Genomic DNA, 19338 nt, shown 5'->3' with positions numbered 1-19338 from the left:
GTCTGTTGCATTTCCTTTTTGCTTTTGCTGGCAAAATCAATGTGTAGAAACAGCAATACATACCAAGAGAAGACTGGCAGTTTAAGAGAAACCCTTCACTGAAATGACTATTTAGAGAGCATGAAATCAGCTCCAAGAAATTTGAAACAAGCACAAAATGATAACACACAAAAACTCATTACAATTTGTATACTATATCGTAAGAATCTGTTTGAAAAAAAATGGAAAAAATATGTACACCAAGACAGTATTCAGGAACGACTCGACGCGCTACGAATATCTTGTGCAATTCAAGCCACTAACGGAAAGAATCGTGACTAAGAACTGTGCATATTGTTTAATTGTTATATCATCCGAAACAAGGACATTGCCACTTAGACGTAAGGGGCTACTATTTAGAACTAAATCTACAGATATACTTTGTAGGGAGCTAAGCAACAAGATGGGTGTTTACATTACACTTAAAATTCTGCATGTCAGTACAGTCATGAAAGCAGGGATGTCTAGCAATTCGAGGGAGACATTTGCGTAGAAGGCTTTCCGGCATTTTGAGATTTCTACAGTGTAAAAGTGGGATTTGCTGCCTAGGTGAGTCGAGTGTATTTGCATACAGGCGATACAAGTGCCTCACATTCCTCGAAGCATATTCCATTAAAATACTTGTAAAACAGGCACAAGTATGCAATATTTGGGCGATAGGATCGAAGTTTGAGTTTGGTTGATAGTGCGGGACATATTAGGTTGTAGACTACTTTTAAACCTTGCCCAAGAGCGAGAAACTAGTAGCAGATGCAAATAGGCAAATATTGGCTTTGTAAAAGTATAGCATACTCTTAAGTGTGAGTAATTTCTAGCATGATAGAGAGACCACGTTCTTCTCAGAAGCCTTGGTAATGTCCTTAATGATTTTGTTCCAATTCATGTTACCTGTGAATGCTAACCCGGGGAGTTTGAACGAAGAGCTTTCAAGTAGTGTATAATTAGCCATGGCAATCAATGGTTAAGAAGGTGTCTAGTAATTGTTAAAGGAAAGAAACTTAGTCTTAGCAACATGGAATATTATCATCTTTTTACGGTCCCATTCCACCACAGAGTGGAGGCCTTCCTCTAAAGTTTCAGCCATTGCCTTAGAAATGTGTTCGTTTGTTTTCCTTTCCTGTCTGTTATAGAGCGTGTTGTCATCAGTAAGTATGCATGTCTCGGAAACAATTTTATCAGGGAGGTCATTTATAAATATGAGGAATAATAAAGGTCCAAGGATCAACCGTTGTGACACACCCGCATTTATATCATGTTAGTTTTACGTACAACTTAGATTTTTCTCTTATCTAAGAAGGATTTGATTATGTTAAGTATTCGTTCGGCAATACCATATTATTTTATTTTCATGAGTAGAGCATTGTGCCAGACCCTGTCATAAACTTTAAATATAACAAGGGTTACTGCCCTAGCCCCCTTGCTTTGTCCAGTGCGTGGTATATACGTTCAGAGATTACAGTTAGGATATCGGCAGTAGAACAGGCTTGTCTAAATCCATACTGTTGGTATGGAAGCAATTTTCAGCAGTCAGGAAAGCAAGATTCGATAAGGTATTTGTTGAAGATTTTAGAGAGAACTGGGGCAACCTCAGCGGAGAATTTTTTAAATAGTATAGTAAAGATGATGTCATGTTTCTTAAATATCGAGTATGGCTTCTGTCTGCCAAGGGAAATTTGTGAAAGAATAGTTTGTTGGGCCTAAAGTAGAATGGAGGCAAATTGTCGGGTAAGTAGATTAGCCTTCTCAGTTGTCGTTCAGACAACCTCAGTCGTTGAATAGTAGAGAATTCAATATAAACATGGAAAACTATACAATGTGAATTATGTCAGCTACTAAAAGTAAAGTTAAAAGAACATCGAACAACCATAATGAGTGGAGTTAAGTATGGCTGACCACATATAGATGGAAAGAGAGAAATTGTCTACTCTTATGGAACGAAGTAAAAATTAGAGATAGAGAACTGTGGAGAGTAAGATTATTCAAAGGACCAGCGCATATGCTTCGTTACAATCAAATACTAAGCAGACCTAGCATAAAATTTAACACCATATCAAAGCCGTTAATAACAAGTGAAGCATGCATGGTCCTCCGGGATTGCAGAGTGAACAAAACATAAAAAATGACTAAGTTAAGCATCCTACGCCGATTTAGCCCCCAAAGTCTCCAGGGGACGTCAAATCCTGGTAAAAATGAATAAACGGTGCAGTTTTAGGACTTAATATATGTAAATTTGAATTCTGTCCTATGCACAAAAAAGAAATAACCAAGTCCATTATTTGCCCCCACCCCCATTTAGCCCAAAAGTCCCCAAGGCCTTAACATATTTAAATTTGAGTTCAACACCATGCACAGAAAATTTTGGATTAATATGGTAAAAAAATGGAGTGTTTTTATTAGCTCTAAAAGAACCCATTGGGCACACCCAAGAGTTAGCACGAAGTATAGACAAACAAAATTATATAGAAATTAGTTAGTTAAAACTTTTCAGAAATTTTTATAAAAATCCAAGCCATCAGTTTTTCTTAATAAGCACAAAAGTTTCAATTTTAGCCATTTTAACACGAAAGGAACCCATGAGGGTGCAACCGGAGTTTTTCCGGAAAATCCTTTCTCTTACTTTTTTTTTATCATATCATGTTTAATGTTTGTGTAAAATGTAAAATTTCAAAATGTTCCAAGGCGTCGTTATTGAGAAAAGTGAAGACAGACGAACGGACGAACGGACAAGGGTGAATTTACAGGTCCAGCCACCTTTTGTTGGAGGTCAATAACTAATATATAAATAGATAGTAATAATGTAGATAATAATAATAATAATAATAATAATAATAATAATATATATATATATATATATATAATGTAATAATTAATAGTGATATTTACATCTAGAAACAAACATAAGTTTAAGGCTTCTAAAATTCGTAAGTGAATTGTCCGAAAGGTGCGTTAGATAAAAATACTTGGTGAATTTCAACTGTAAAATCATTCTATTTTGGAGGTTGATGATTCAATCTTCAGTGCAGGCGACACAGAAATACAATTGCAAATTACTTAGGACTCATACCCAATCATAGCTGACGGAACGAGAGCATATTATACCCGTTCGAAATTCCATGTAGATTCCCATAACGATTTCTGAATTCGACAAAATTACTCCTAAATTCGACAAGATAAACTTCCAGAAGGTCGGAGGTCACATCGACCGAAGCGTTGTGCAAATAACATTTAGGATGAGAAAAGTAGCCTTAAACATTCAAATATTATCAATAAATAAAGAAGTTGTCAAATCGTTTATACACAACTAAAACAAAAAAAAAACATAAACAAAAAAACAAAAAAACACGGTCGGTCATGCTCTTATAATTTGTGGGAAGAAACGGCATATTTTGCGATTTAATTCATTCGCATCGATTACAATTGATTGAGCGGATGAACAAAGAACTTTGAAGTTAATAGCAGAACAAACCACAAAAAATAAGAATATCTAGCGAGACCGCATTAAAATTCCACAGTGTTTTCTATTACAATTAAATATATTAATATTTCTTTTGAGGTAATAAATGATAAATGAATGCGAGGGGCAACAAGATTAATTTCTATTTCTATTTCTACTAATATATAAAAGTCACTTTTGTGTATATGTGTGCATGTGTGTGTGCGTGTGAGTTCCTTCCTCATAAGTTCCGAAACGGCTGAGCCTATCTTTTGCAAAGTTCACACAAAGGTAATTTATATTTCTGGCAGTGTTCTTAGATATATTTTGTACAGAAATTAATCCGATAAGTATCGAAAATAAAAACAAAATCCGATAGTCTTTCCTCTCTTATAGATAAAAATTACAGGGGAATATTTTACGTTACACCGGTGTAACCTTAACCGGTGTAACGTAAACTATTTTCTGTACAAATTCTTCTTTTATCTATAAGAGAAATTCTTCTTTTTATCTATAAAACAAGAAGGACTATTTTTAAGATTGTCAAGCCCAAATATCAGCTGACGTGATAGTGGAAATAAACACAGACGGAATTTGATGAACGACATTATTTTTATTATTATTATAATTTTCTTTTTCTTTGAGACTTAGTCCACTGGGCAAATAATTCTTCGTAATATATAATAATTAATAAAGGATTAGTTCTATAATAATACATACGTAATCTGCATAAATGAAAATATCATGTTTAAGCGTATTGTACCACGGGACAACGCCGGGCGCTCAGCTATTATGATAAAAAAGTGATCATTTCTTCTCCCGTAAAAATAATTGTCATTGTCAGATAAATACTCTTCAAATAAATAAAACAAATATATATTTTTTATTTATTTATAGTTACATAAATTTATTTTTTTAAGAATAAGTATTTTCCAAGTATTCTCCTAAAATAATTGTCAAATGAACATGATTGCAACAAATAAAGCGATAACCACTTTTTAAAAAATATCTGTATCTATAATTATATTACCTCAGTCAACAGGACGGAATAATTTGATTTTGTAACAGTTTATTTAAAAAAAGCTATGAATTTAGATTTTTTTCTTTCATATTATTAAATTTATCATCAGTCACTATTTTGTTGATAGGACGTTATCATTTTTTAAATGTATGTTAAAGGTATAAAAGTATGCACAAATGAAATATCTTAGCGTTTTCTTATACAGATAATAAGAATTGTTAATATTTCAACTTGATGAATCATGTCCCTGTCTTCTTGCATTCCGGTTACTTATTCATACAAACCAATAATCGATAGAAAAAAAAAAGAAAAGAAATAGAGAACATAGACAATTGTCCGTTTACCAAGTCTAAAATCTCAGAACACAATAAAAGACCACACAACTATCGCAAGAACGCCATAGTGCTCATATGAACAGATTGATTAACAGGTAGGGGATAGGACATATCTTATAATAAAATAAATAACTTTAGCTGTCTCTGTTAAGTATGTATAAGATTCCCTCAAAACTATTTAACCGAGCATTATGAAATATAAATTACCAGTGTTATTACTATTACCATTATCACTGTTATCATTATTACTATTACTACAATTTTCCTACTATTATTACTATTACTATTTTATGATTATTCCTATTACATTTACTGTAAGTATTATGATTATTATTATGAGTATTATTATTACTATTTTTGTTATTATTACTCTTAATATTATCACTATAATTTTATTACTATTACTATAATTGTTAAAAATATTATTACTATTATTATTATTATTGTTATTATTAATATTTATTTAATATTAGTACTATTATGACTGCTATTATTATTACTATTATTATTACTATTATTATTATTATTATTATTACTACTACTACTACTACTACTAACCCTATTACTACACTTATTATTATTATTATTATTATTATTATTATTATTATTATTATTATCGTCACTATTATGATCCCCTACGATTTCTAACATAGATTATTACCAGTGTTTACGCATAGCTACAAATAAATGTAGTTCCATGAGGTCAGAGAGATAATAAATATTTTCGATAATCCATTCTTAACCGACAATTTATCACTGATATAAACGGTTTTTCTTGAATTTGAGTTTGAGTCACTATAAGCTATTTTCTATCGCAAGAAATATGTAATACGTTATATATTTAGTTTTACTTAGATTTATACAAAGGTGCAAAGAGGGAAAATTTGTGAAAATTTAGATAAACCCCGATGTTTGTGAAATTTAAAGTAATAAGTATTATGCATTAATTTATAAATATTCTCAAAATTTTTCGTTTATTTGGAGTATTTCAATGTTTCGAAAGGACATCATATGGTTACAAGCCCCATTTTGAGATTCCAATATTTCATTAGACACCAATTAAGGAAGATTCTCTGAATTTAAGATATAGATGACGGGAATCGCTTTAGTTTTCTATTACATGATAGAAAGTTGTCAGTTTTGTGAGTTAGTGTACTTTTTTAAATTTATTTTACTTTTGCTTGTTTGGAAAGATCAAGCGGCCCCTTCCTGGGGCCAACACTTGATTCTATTATAGTTTAAATTTATATCCGAGAGCTCTTTTAAGAGTAGACACTGTTCCCTTTATGGCTGCTATCTGCATTTCCTTACAGCTTGGTTTTCCAGGGATTGCTTCTAAGTATTTCTGAAGGTTCTTTTTTATTAGGCCAGTTGCTCCTATCACAACCGGTATGATGTTTATTTATTTCATAGACCATGTTGATTTTAGATCATTTTTTAGGTCCTGATATGTTGTTATCTTTTCCAGTTCTGCTCTATTAAAGCCAAAGTCGTTATGAACTGTGACATTGATAATAAGTGCGGGCTTGTTCCATATTACTATATCTGGCTTGATAGCCTTGTCTTTTATGTAAGTGCCCACCTGTATGTCTTCTGTGTGTCCAGCTAAAATTTAAGAACTATACAAAATATACCTGCAAAGCTGATATATTTTTCGGCATTGCCTCAGACATAATATTGGTAGATTACTTACTCCGAAATATTGTTTATTAAACAATATGAACACCTTGTTTATTTTGTTTTCAATATCGGTATCGATATCATTCTGTAAAGTAGATTTTAAATATACTAGCTCCTACTAGGGAGATTGGACGTTGCACAGTATTAACTGGAAATTATTACAATGTACTTTTTCAATATTTTCACAAAACTATATTACTTTCTTTGTTTTTATTGTCACCTCGTCCCGTTTCGCAATCTTATATAGTCGGAAGAAGCCTAAACGTTAGAAATTCGCTGAATTAATGTTTGATACGTATGGTTTAAATTTTATTAAAATCGGATAACGTATTTGAAGTTTTGAGGGAGTGCTGTCCCAATAACTCATTTAGCAGTCACGGCACGAATATATTTGTCACATAGAGAGTAGTGTTAGAACGATTAATGGAAATCGGGGATCGGAAAAATGAGAACTTTTTGTGGCATCGAAATTGGTTTTGAAATCGATAAAACCTGAGTCTAATTTCCCGTAAAATTCTTGTAATTTTTTCTTAAAAATAAATAAATAAAAATATAAATGGATAAAAATAAAATAAATAAATAAATAAAACATGCACAGGTATATTTATTTATTAGAATTTGTTCATTTACGACATACGACTAAGAGCCACAGAACCGCAGCTTATAAATCCCATTCCCATATTTAACATTGAACTCCAAGCCTATTTTATTCTTCATTAGTCTATTATGGTAAACATATTAGAGTCACCTTGCCTATTCCCTTTAGTAAACCTTTTACACTTATCTGTGAACTTCCTGAGAGGCAGCGTAGAGATAATTACGTTTATATGCCGCCCCTCGGGAAGTTGATACTTGATCATAAAAAATTAAAATACTCTGGGCAAGGTTTTTAATTTTCGCCGGCGCTGATTTAACACAGTCCTTGTCTGCTCATCAGCTTCTGAAATAATCTTTTTATTGTATTTTTTCTCGTTTGCTAATTCGTGGTTTAGTGGGGGATGCCCTTTTCTCTTCCCTGCAACCTCTCTCAGAAGAGACGTTGCGAGCCTTCTTTGTTTTATCGTTATTTCCATGGCAGGTGCTCGTCTGAGCTCCAACCCCTCGTCCTCCCTCGCCAATCTTTCACGAAAAACACCCGTCTGGCTGAAAATACTATCAGTATTTTTCCCCACTCTTTATCTGTGCCTAAATCCAAACGTAGATTCAATGAGCAAAGCTTCTTTCTTAGAACTGCACGCCAGTGGAACTCTCTGCCGCTTGCCTGTTTCCCACCTGACTACAACTTGGACATCTTCAAGTCCAACATAAACAGACTCCTGACAAACCGCCCCCTTAAGTAAGACACTCTATCAAAACCCCCAATACTAATGATTACTACAATACTATCTCATTGTTTACTATACACGCAATAACCCTTATCCCTGAGTGGCCTTCGAGCCTTTATAAGTGGTGACCCCATGTAAAAAAAAAAGTGAAAATACACATGAAAATCTTGCAATGAGTTTATCAAAATCCTGGATAAAGTGCATTACGTGAAAAAATTTTGAAGATTGTCAAATTAAAAAAAAAAAGTATATGTATCTACATATTAACGTACCTCTTCACCGCCCACCCCTGAAAAATGAAATTCGGATATTTGTATGTAACCAAACAAAAAGAAATTAAAAACAAATATTCAACAAATATATGTTACCAAATTAGTAATAAGTTACTTTTCTACCTATCTGGATAACGTTATTATTATGGTGCAAAATGTAATTTTCTACGAGTAATTTGTTTTAGATTAGTTGTTAAAACCCAGTGAATAGTCCTAAAAAGTTAGAATAAGCCGGAAGTGACGATCCCTTTATATTAAATTTATATATAACTTATATTTTTTTACTCCAAATTTTAAAATTATTATTTATTTTCTCCTTTTTCCGTTTAAAAACTGTGCGAATTACATTTATTATCAACTGTATCTTGGTTTTCATTTTACAGTGAAGTAAATAAATATAATCACGGACACGCTCTTTATAATTGGGAGAAAATAAATAAACATATATGAAGATTACACAAATTATTCACCTCAAAGTATTTCAATAAAATGAATACATAAAAAGGTTTTATTAACTGTTTTGTTGCTACACTGTTTTATTTTGCATATCATTCGTAGAATTTTTGTTTATGAAAATCAATTATAATAAAAACATATGAACAAAAATATTTAAAAAGATCTACCTTTGTAACATACGCCCCCCTCAATCTCAAGTGTACTTTTTAACGTTTTGCAAAATATATAATTATGTGGCATTACACGGAAGTTTACTGGCATTTGAACATTAAAAAAAAATTTAATCTCTGATTAAATATTTAGAAAATGTTAAAGAATCGGAATCGGTACTTGTATTGAAACCGGGTATTTAGAGCAAAATCGGTAATTGCATCGGGAGCAGGAAAAATTTTTGAATTGGTCGATCACTAATAGAGTGTAACGTAGAGATTTAGGACCACTTCCATTCTCTTTCTTAGAGAATGTTGTACATATCGTACTAATGCCATAAAAATAGGATATATTTGAATTTTTAAAGGAGGTTCGGCCTCTACATTTACCTGAGGTTGGGAAAGCACGTGGATATTCGGGATCTTTCCTATTATCTTATTCAGAAATTTCATAAAAATAGGATATATTTATGGTTTAGAGAAGGTAATGCTCTCATAACTTCCTCGGGATTACATTTGGAGATTCGTAAACACTTCCGTAGTTTTCTCTCGTAACTTTTACATAAGAATACGCTTTTTTAAAAGTTACGTCTCACCCAAAAAAGGCACATTATCACTTGGACGTAAGAAACTACTATTTAGACTATGTTCAGCGGAGATAAGTGAGATGTCGGTTTACATTATATTTAAATTTCTGCATGTCAGTACAGTCAGAGAAACAGATAACAGGGAATGAATTTCAGAGCCTAGCAGTCCGAGGGAAGAAACTATTAAAATAGAATGCTTTCTGACATCTGGGGTCCTCTACAGTTTAGGAGTAGGAATTTGCTGCTGTCGGGTTTGTCAAGGAGCATGTGCGTCGAGGGGGTACAAGTACAATGGATTTCATCAGAGCACATTTCATTAAAGTACTTGTAAAACAGGCACAGGGATGCAACACTGCAGCGATGAGACAAGGGTTGGAGCTTAGTTGACAGTGCGGGACCTATTAGATTGGAGACTCCTCTTTCGACTCTTTCCTAATAGGTAAAGATTAATGATAAATGTATCAGCCCATATATAGAAACAATGCTCCATGCATGGACGAATAGTGGATCTGTAGAGGTGCAGGATACTCTCAAGTGTGAGTAATCTTCTTGCACGATAGAGGGAACTCACCTTTGTCGTAGCAACTTTCGAAATGTCTTTAAGGTATTTTATCCAGTTGATGTTGCCTGTGAATGGTAAGCAGATGAGTTTGAAGGAAGACCTCTCAGGTAGGATGTTATTATTCATGAGTGGTTGAGAAAGTTTCTTGTAATTGTTAACGGAAGAAACTTAGTAGCATTAAATGTTACCATCGATTTACGGTCCTATTCAACTACACACCGGATATTGTTTTCTAAAGATTCTGCCATTGTCTTAGATATGTGTACGTCCGTTTTTTTCTCATTTTTATTATATCATCGGAAAATATACCCATCTCAGACACAATGTTATCAGGGAGGTCGTTTATTAATATCAGATATAATATAGATCCAAGGATCGACATCCGAGGCACTCCCGCATTAATATTTTGCTGTTGAGATGTATGCCAATGGAGTACAACCTGAACTTTTATTTTTGTTAAAGAGGGATATTAATTATATTTAGTATTCGCTCAATAATACCGTATGATTTAATTTTCATTAAGTGTCCTACATTCATGACTTAGTCAAAGGCTGTGAATATATCAAAGGCAACACGTCCGACTTACCCCGCTTTATTCATGACGTACTTTTTTTTTACACAGTGATCACCACTTATCAAGGCCCGGAAGCCACTCAGGGATAAGGGTTATTGCAAGTGCATTACGTTAGTGTGGAGATTTGATGAAGTGTTTAATTAAGGGGGCGGTTCATTAGGAATTTGTTAACATTGGACTTGAAGACATCCAAGTTGTAGTCCGGAGGGAAGCAGGCAGACGGAACAGAGTTCCACAGGCGTGCAGTTCTAAGAAAGAAGCTTTCTTCATGGAATCCGCGTTTTGATTTAGGAACAGATATAGAGTGAGGGAAATTTTTCACAGTGGATTCAGCTAGACGGGTGTTTTTCGTGAAAGATTGGCGAGGGGGGACCAGGGATTGGAGTTCAGACGAACACCTGCCATGAAAATAACGATAAAACAAGGATAGGCTCGCAACGTCTCTTCTGTGGGAGAGAGGTTGCAGGGTAGAGAAAAGGGTATCCCCCACTAAGCCACGAAGTCTATTTTGTACTCTGTCAAGGCATGATACGCTGTTTTTGGCCGCTCCTGCCCAGATATGGCAACAGTATTCCATCCTTGGGCGTACTTGACTTTTATATAGATAGAGAATTGCATCAGCAGTGAGATATCTTCTGGAGCGGTAGAAGGATCCCACCATCTTTCCAGCGACCTTGGCAACAGACTTGATGTACGTGTTCCATTTCAGATCAGGAATAAAGGTCAAACCCAGAAGCTTGTCAAAACACGGGGCCTCACCCAGACGAGAGCCATCCATCACAGTTGATGCCAGATGGGGATCAGAGCGTTGATGATGTAAGGATAGGAGTTTGGTTTTGGATGCATTAAAGGTAACCAGCCACTTCTTCCCCCACTGAACCACGCGCTCGAGATCAGAGGAGAGAGAATCAGAGAGAACATTGCCATTTACAGCCTTTGATGTGTTGCCGTAGATGGTGGTGTCATCAGCATAGATGTCAACGAATGATTTAAGTATGTGTTTAGGGAGGTCATTGATGTAGATCAGGAAGAGAGTTGGGCCCATGATTGACCACTGAGGGACTCCAGCATTTATATTGCAGGCCTCCGATTTTTGTCCATCTACCACTACTCTTATGAGCCTATCGGAGAGAAATGATTTAATTATTGAGAAAACATTTCCAATTATACCGTAGCTGGAAATCTTGTGAAGTAGAACCTTATGCCATACCTTGTCGAAGGCCTTTGATATGTCAAGAGCAATTGCCTTAGAAAGGAATCCTTTGTCAAGAGATTCACTAATCCTGTGGGATATAACCGTCAGCACATCTGCGGTAGATCTTGCAGAACGGAAACCATATTGTGTGTCACTAAGAAGGTTATTCCTGCTGAGGTGGTTAACTATTTCTCTATTTAATATGGATTCCAGCAACGTATTCATACCACACAGGAGACTTATTGGTCTGTACTGAGAGGGAGATGAATTATCACCTGAGTTCTTAAATACAGGGCAAACTGATGAGGTCTTCCAGAGAGTCGGAAAGCACTTCTCCTTAAGGCAGCGCTTAAATAGTTTCGTAAGTATGGGAGCAAGTTCTGGTTGAAGCTTTTTTAACACTATAATTGGGATGCCATCAAGGCCAGTTGCTTTACTGGAATCTAGGTTCTTTATTAGCTTGGCGACCTCATGCACTGATATTTGTATGTTACCTAGCTTGTTCTGTGTTATAGGAGGAAATATGGGGAGTTGATGGCCTTCGTCGCATAGGGTAGAATTAGCTGCAAAGTTCTTTGCAAATAGTTTGGCCTTGTCTGACGCTGACGAGATGACCTCTGGTCAGTTGATAATGGTTGGGATAGAACGCACACTTCTGTTCAGGATCCTATTTGTTATTTGCCAAAACTGGTGGGATCCAAGCCGCTGATCAGCTACCTTGGATTTAACAGACTGGGCATATAGCTCTCTTGCATTTTTTTTATTACTCTTTTACAGTGGTTGCTGGCAGACCTGAAAGCAGCTTTAGTTTTAGTGCATCTATTACGTTGGTAGCTATGGAAAAAGCGATTTCTGTGCGCGATAGCAGCAGCACATTCTGGGGAGAACCATGGCTGGCTGTTAGGTTTTTGTTGGAATTTTTTTAGATGGTATGAATTGGTCTATGCTTACAATTAACCATTCGGTCAGATCTGATACTATAGAGGGCACTTCCTTTTTAAACATGGAGTGCAGAGGTAAATCAGATATGAATGTACGGAAGCTATCCCCGTCAGCTATAGAGTATCGGTATACAGTACGGTGGAGGGGTACGTCTGGGGGCTTCTTACATTTCGTTTTTATCTTAACTGACACGACGGAGTGGTCGGAGGATCCTAGAGGAGAATGAACGGAACATAAACATAGCTCAGGGGAAGTTGAGAGAAAAAGGTCTAAGAGGCTTGCATATTGACCAGGTGTATCGGGCACACGGTCGGGTTCGCGAACAATCTGATTGAGGTCATAAGCAATGGCAAAATCATGACAAAACCTCCCCTCATCATCTGTCTTATTTGAATGGGTCAGCCATTCCACGTTATGTCACCACAGATGTGGATGTTAGCCGAGGGATGTGAAGACAGTATGTGGTCTATTTTCTACAAATATGCTCTTAAAGATAGTAACTCCGCTGTTATGGGGCCTATAGAGGGCAAATATAAATGCAGTGGTGTTAGCAAGTGCAACCCTGGAGCACATATAGGGTAAATTAGGATCTTCTCTAGAGATATCCCTGCCACACGGGAAGCCATCCTTAATGTAGGCACATATTCCATGCCCATGACGATCTTGGGTGTCATATTTAGCTGTTAAATTGGAGTATCCGTTAATTATGAACTCATCTAGGGAAGTGGTCGGCCCTATTCCAGTTTCGCTTAGAAATAATATGTCCGGTTTCGTCTCCTGTAATTGTGTTTCAACCTCTGGAAGGTTGGAACGTAGACCCCTTATGTTGGAGAAGGAGACATGGTAGTAGGAGTCTACGTTGGAAGATGGGGTTCTAAGTTTAATCGAGTTTTTATTTTGGAAATATTTCATGTTGAGGTTTTGGGATTTGTGGAATAGGTCGGCATACTTGGTTAGTACAGAGAGGGAAAGTAAGAGAGAAAAAGACAGGATTTTTTTTGTAGCACATGAAAAGGTAAAGCCGTAACAATTACCCACTATTATGGCATCGAGAGGCCCCACCAGAGACTACTGCATGGTCCAGATCCACTCACCAAATGGCAATACAGTAGTCCCAGTACTTTGCGCCTGCTGATAGGACAGCCTCCTTAGTGGTTAATTCAAGGTTCGGGTCCCTGACTATCAGGCGGATAACGTCAGCTCAGACAAAACGTTTACCTCCAGCACCCTTACTAGTGACATGGCTATAATGACAGACAGAGACAGAAAATTTTCCGACATCTCAGACTACTGGTCACCAAGTACTACCGACCTTTAAGCAGCTTTTTCTTCACCCTTTGTCAGAAAAATCACTCATTGAATGAGGACTTAATGACAAAATAGGAGAAGCGAGAGTTACTGGAGCTGCCGATAACACATCCACTGTATTATCTACGCTCCATTAAAAAAAGGGGGGAGGAGGGGAATGGGGACAGGTGACTTATTTATATCTAAGTAGTAAGTCCGGTGCGAAGTTAACAATTCAGGACACTTGATGATAATCTCCCCTCTCATATTAATGGGTGGAAGTTTGTCGTTATCTATCGAGTTTGAATCATTAGAGTTTAATCTTATGATTAATTAAAATCCAATAATTAACTATTCTCAATTTGTAAAGTCGGCTTAATATTAATTTACATTCGAGTTTAAATAATTATTCAAGGTTTTACTTTAGGAGGTTCGTTTTCATAAGTAACTGTTTCTTTGCACTATATTATATTTTTAATGTACTTGAACTTAAGGCTAACTATGTTAGATGGTTTGATTTGCCAGCAAGATGCAAGTATTTTCAATACAGGCAAGCTTGCAGTAATATTATATATTAAGTATACTACTTAAATAAAGTCCTAAGTTTATTTACTCTATTAGAGAATAATTTCCGGTATTTTTTCTTTTATCGTTAGTTGCCGGCATTTTGTTTGTTTTTATCGTTTAGCTTTGTAGCAGGAGGGGGGACGGATAAGACGGAATACAGACAAAAAGACAGGAGAAATACAGACAAAATACACAAATAAAACACGAAAAACAAGTTTAAAAACAATGTAACATAAAACATTTAGGATTAGTTTAGAAAAAAAATACTTAACGTTTTTGCACTAGAGATTCCGTCCGCTGTCTTTTTGTCAACTGTTAGCTGGCATATGTCTTTCAATATGATTTAAAATATCTACAGTAGAACGATATTTTCTAAATTTATATTGTCTGTGTGAGAGAAGATTAGCTGTTGTGTGGTGTTTAGTGCTTGGTTGATTAATGAATCAAATATATTTGCGAAGACGAAAAGGAGATTAATATGGTAATAATTTAACGAGTCAGTTCTTTCATCGCAGCCCTTGTACACTGGTACAACAGAGGCTATTTTCCAGCTATTAAGGAAGCGAGATTTAGAAGGCATTTGTTGTAGATTTTGGAAAGTACCAGAGCTATCTCAACTAAACATTTTTTTAATTAGTATACCAGAGATGAGATCAAGCCCACACGCCTTGGAGGTGTCTAAGTTTTTAATAATATCGCGGACATGAGAAGGGATGATTTTCAGATCTTCAATCGTGATTCCAGTCCACATAGGAACATTTGGGAGGGGTTGTTTGTTATCTAAGTTGGAGTGTGAGGCGAATCGCCGGGTATTATTTCAGCTTTCTCAGCTGCTGTTCAAGAGGAAGAGACTAGTAGTTAGCCCAGATGTGGAAACAATACTCCATGCATTGGTTGATGATACTTTTGTAGAGATATAGGATATTAGCATATTTACTAGCTAAGTAGAGGAATTCCACCTTATTTGAAGTAGGTTTCGCAGTATCTTTGATGTATTTATTCAAATCAGACAACATATAGAATTTTTCGAAAATCGATGATATACTTTAGGAAATATTCTATATCTTTAAATAATAGAAAACGATTTTCATAAATATAGATCCCGACACCTTTGATTTTCGAGTTAAAGGCCATTAAAACAAATACTGATTAACGTTTTCATTTTAAACAACTAACACGCACAATATGTATGATAGTGCAATGTTATTGCTACTTATGCAATAAGCAAACACAACGTATATGACAGGGTCACAACTAAAATAAGCTTGGGTTTAGTGTTGTCGCATATACTAACAAAATCATAAAAATATAAAAACCATGGTGATCAGAAAATAATTTTTAGCATCATGGTTAGCAGGGTTTCCTTTGATAACCAACATGGGTGACTCGGTTGGCATTTTGCCCTAGCTTGCACTTCTTATTTAAGATGTCAAATTACAACTGAAAGAAAAATTTAGGCAAACACATATAATCAGCACAAACAAAAGATTACACAGAGGATGAAATGGACCACGAATGGAAATTCGACTGGAAATTGAGTGCTATTATAAAAGCAGCCCTCATATAAAAGGTTCATTAAACATATGGAATATAACCCCGAAGTTATGCCATCGATTTTCCAACAACCTTGTATACATGCAATTTAAAGATTATTTATAACACACAGAATTATAAGTTACCATCTCCAAATTGTCCTGAAATACAATCCCGTGATAATGGAAATGTAAGCGTTTCGTTGCTCTCAATTGCACTTTCCGAAACGGAGCGGAAATGGCCGAATGAGTTTACGATTTAAAAGCTGAAAAATTGCAAAACTGCAGATGATAGTAAGTACGCGAATGCAAAATCAAAATAAATGTAATCGCGGTGACAGATGTTGAGAGTCTCGTAGAACTGATTGCATTTTGTTCCTAAACCAATCCATGGCAAAATTGTGACATGCGCAAATAGAGATGCGTCCTTTTATGATATGTCAGGATAAAGTTAGGGTTAGGTTAGGGTTTTAAATTATTTGTCCCTTTAAAATAAAAGCTAATTAACTTACTGGTTTTATTAAAATTATAAATCACGGAAGATGTTGACGTGGGTAATTGACTCTAGCCCTTAGTCAGCGAAAAATGAAAAGTTGTTTCATTTAATGTTGGTATTAATTGGCTATTCGACGACGACTAAGCTATTTCCAGTCTGTTCTATAGACCGCAACAGAAAACATTGGGTTATGTTCTGTAAAAGTATCAACTCAATATATTGTAACAGGTAAAGGCACATCTTCAACAATCAGTTCGACAGTGACATTGCTTTTGTCGGACGGAGATCTGATTCTGATTCTGTTTAGTCCTAAGTGGTCTACTATCCCGAGCTTTATCTTCTCTATTTTAGAAAGGGGTGAGTTTATTGGTAATCGCATGAGACTCCCTTATTGGGAAAACCGACGGCCTTGTTCAGGCATGTTTTTACAGGCCAGAGTACACTTTAGCTAGCGCGTTGGCTTTACAAAACGTCACGACTATGTGTCTAACCTTCTGCGAATGAGATAAATAAACTGATAGGTAGGCCTCATTGACTTAAACATTTACTTTTCCGAAGTATATATTTGTTTTCTTTATAATACTATCAGTCATATATATCCGGCATTGGCAGGGAGTCTTCTTACTTTCCAGTTTGTTTATTTTTATGCTGATTGTTTTCTAAAATATAGCATCGTTATAGGATTTAATTATTATCTGAACTTAATATTTATAAAATTACAACTAATGTTGTTATGATAGTGTTTTTATCTGTATAAAATTATTGGATGTTAATAATTTCCAATATTTTCAATCTTTTAATACATATAATTTTAAATACAGTTTAAATGGCTTTCCATTCAAGTGTTTAACTATTATCAAATTTCCTTACCAATTTGAAGGGTCGCAAAGTAATTTATCCATTTCCAACTCTTAACAAAAATGTAAAATTGCTGACTTGCTTACAAAGAAATGGAAAAGTATTATGGCGAATTTAATTTTATAATGACTTTTTAAAGTAGCATTTTTAATTTACTCTACTTCATTTTTATTTTAATAAATATTCGATTAAATTACAAAAGTAATAAAGTATTCTATTAATATTAAATAAAAATGATATTGTAAGTCTCTGTTTACTTGCCTCCCCATGAGGGCAAAGTTAAACGTGAGGTAGGTTTTTATGTCGGGGTATCCAGCTCGATAAAAAGATGCAATTTAGTAAGAAAAAACACTTGTTTCAATCAATAAGGATCTCTGCCCATCCAACTGAAAATAGAACAGATGACACACTTTGATCCTAGCCCGAAAACTAAGAAAAATAGTGATGCATGTGATATCGTTTAAGTACATCTAAAGAGTTTAAAGCCAATGAACTCTTAAAAGAAAAGGTATTAATTTTCTTCTATTAAAAAAAACTAAATCTGCAGATTAAGACTCCGCTAAATCTCGACCCACAAATTTCATGTAAACACATTAAAACAATTAGAGGAAAGAAGAGAAAGCCCCCCCCACCAAGTTTAGGATTTAGAGGTGGAAGCAGTCACCAATATATATTTAACGTAAAATGTTTCCATTGTGGGCCATTTTAACTTTTTAGTACAGTTAAGCAAAGTTTTCCCACTAACCTAAAGTCGTAAAAGCACGCGCAATTGACTAAAAGTACCCCTCCAAATGCTGCACAGTATTTATCTAATTTGATTAACTACCTTGAAACGTTCGAATTACCCAGGAATTGAGGATCATTTTACATTTAATTTATATACGACACTTATCCATCATTCTAAATTCTAAATGATTGCTTTTGTTTTTCTTCGACAAATTTTTCAGGATGTTTACACGTAATCACCTAAAAAGTAGAAAAGTAGGAACTCATTTGATGAGAGGGGATTGATTTTGCTGAGACTGTCAATCTAGAATAGTACAAAACATGAACCTGAAAATATACAAACGAATTTTCACTTACATTTTTGTGATTTCCTCGGCGGCCAATAATTTCAGAGTCGCTCAACTTAAAAAGTATAAACGTGTAATTTTGTTTTTCGTCCTGTTATATAAAAATAATGTAAATTCCAAAAAAGTTCACGTGTTTGTTTTTAATCTTGTTTTGTTGTTGGTATTGTTTTTGTTGTTGCTTTTTATCAGTTCTAATTATTACAAAACGAACAAGAAAGAAACAAAAAACACTCTAAAGTTGATGTTCGTATTATATTTTAGTTGTATGTAAGAGAAAAACAAAACAGCAAATTTTCTCTTCTTTTCCTCATGGACGAAAGTGAAAACCAATTTACAAAAATACTAAATACATTATGATTGTATATAAAATCTTATCAATCGAGCTCAAGCTAAACACGGGAAATCTTATTCGCCGAGTACAAGCCGATACTACTACTACAACTACTTCTATACCACCAGGACGACTACTCTCTCGGGTGGGCAGTACCCGTCATCCACCACCCCTCCACACTGAAGCCTCGTTTGATTGTCGTTTCTCCACCTACTGCACCTATTTCTTTTTTTCTCTCCACTCTCTCTTTTTCTTTTATTTCTCTTTCGATTTTACACACGCACAGGAAATTTGTCTGCTAATATATATATATATATATATATATATATATATATATATATATATATATATATATATATATGTGTGTGTGTGTGTGTGTGTGTGTGTGTGTATTAAAAAGTTATGAAAATATATATGGCAATTAAGCTACACAATATATATGGCAATTAGGTTACACAATTCTCGTGAGAATTCCTCAGGATCACGAGAATGAAACGTGGAATATTCTGTATAGCTTAATTGCCATATATATTTTCATAACTTACTACCTAGCTCTACATATGTATTGAGCACTGTTGGAGTAAATCCTGAAAATTTACTCATAAAATTATATGTTTGTATACT

At 34.8% G+C, this 19338-nt stretch overlaps 1 protein-coding gene across 2 annotated transcripts in view; it reads right to left on the bottom strand.

Annotated features, from left to right (window-relative positions):
* Positions 1–18918, bottom strand: part of LOC145249425 (uncharacterized) — a 103080-nt gene extending 84162 nt beyond the window's left edge. Inside the window, exon 1 of one of the 2 annotated variants that reach the window (XM_080110975.1) lies at positions 18394–18918. The gene's annotated coding sequence lies outside the window, so the exon portion shown is untranslated. The remainder of the gene's footprint in view (positions 1–18393) is intronic. The other variant, XM_080110977.1, reaches the window with a different exon arrangement.
* Between the last annotated feature and the right edge of the window lie 420 nt (positions 18919–19338).

This window comes from Euprymna scolopes, chromosome 28, assembly GCF_053919585.1.
Source record: "Euprymna scolopes isolate OS-2025 chromosome 28, ASM5391958v1, whole genome shotgun sequence".
NCBI classification, from domain to species: domain Eukaryota; kingdom Metazoa; phylum Mollusca; class Cephalopoda; order Sepiida; family Sepiolidae; genus Euprymna; species Euprymna scolopes.
Note: the sequence above shows the minus strand (reverse complement) of the source record. Positions and strands in the feature narration are given on the sequence as shown.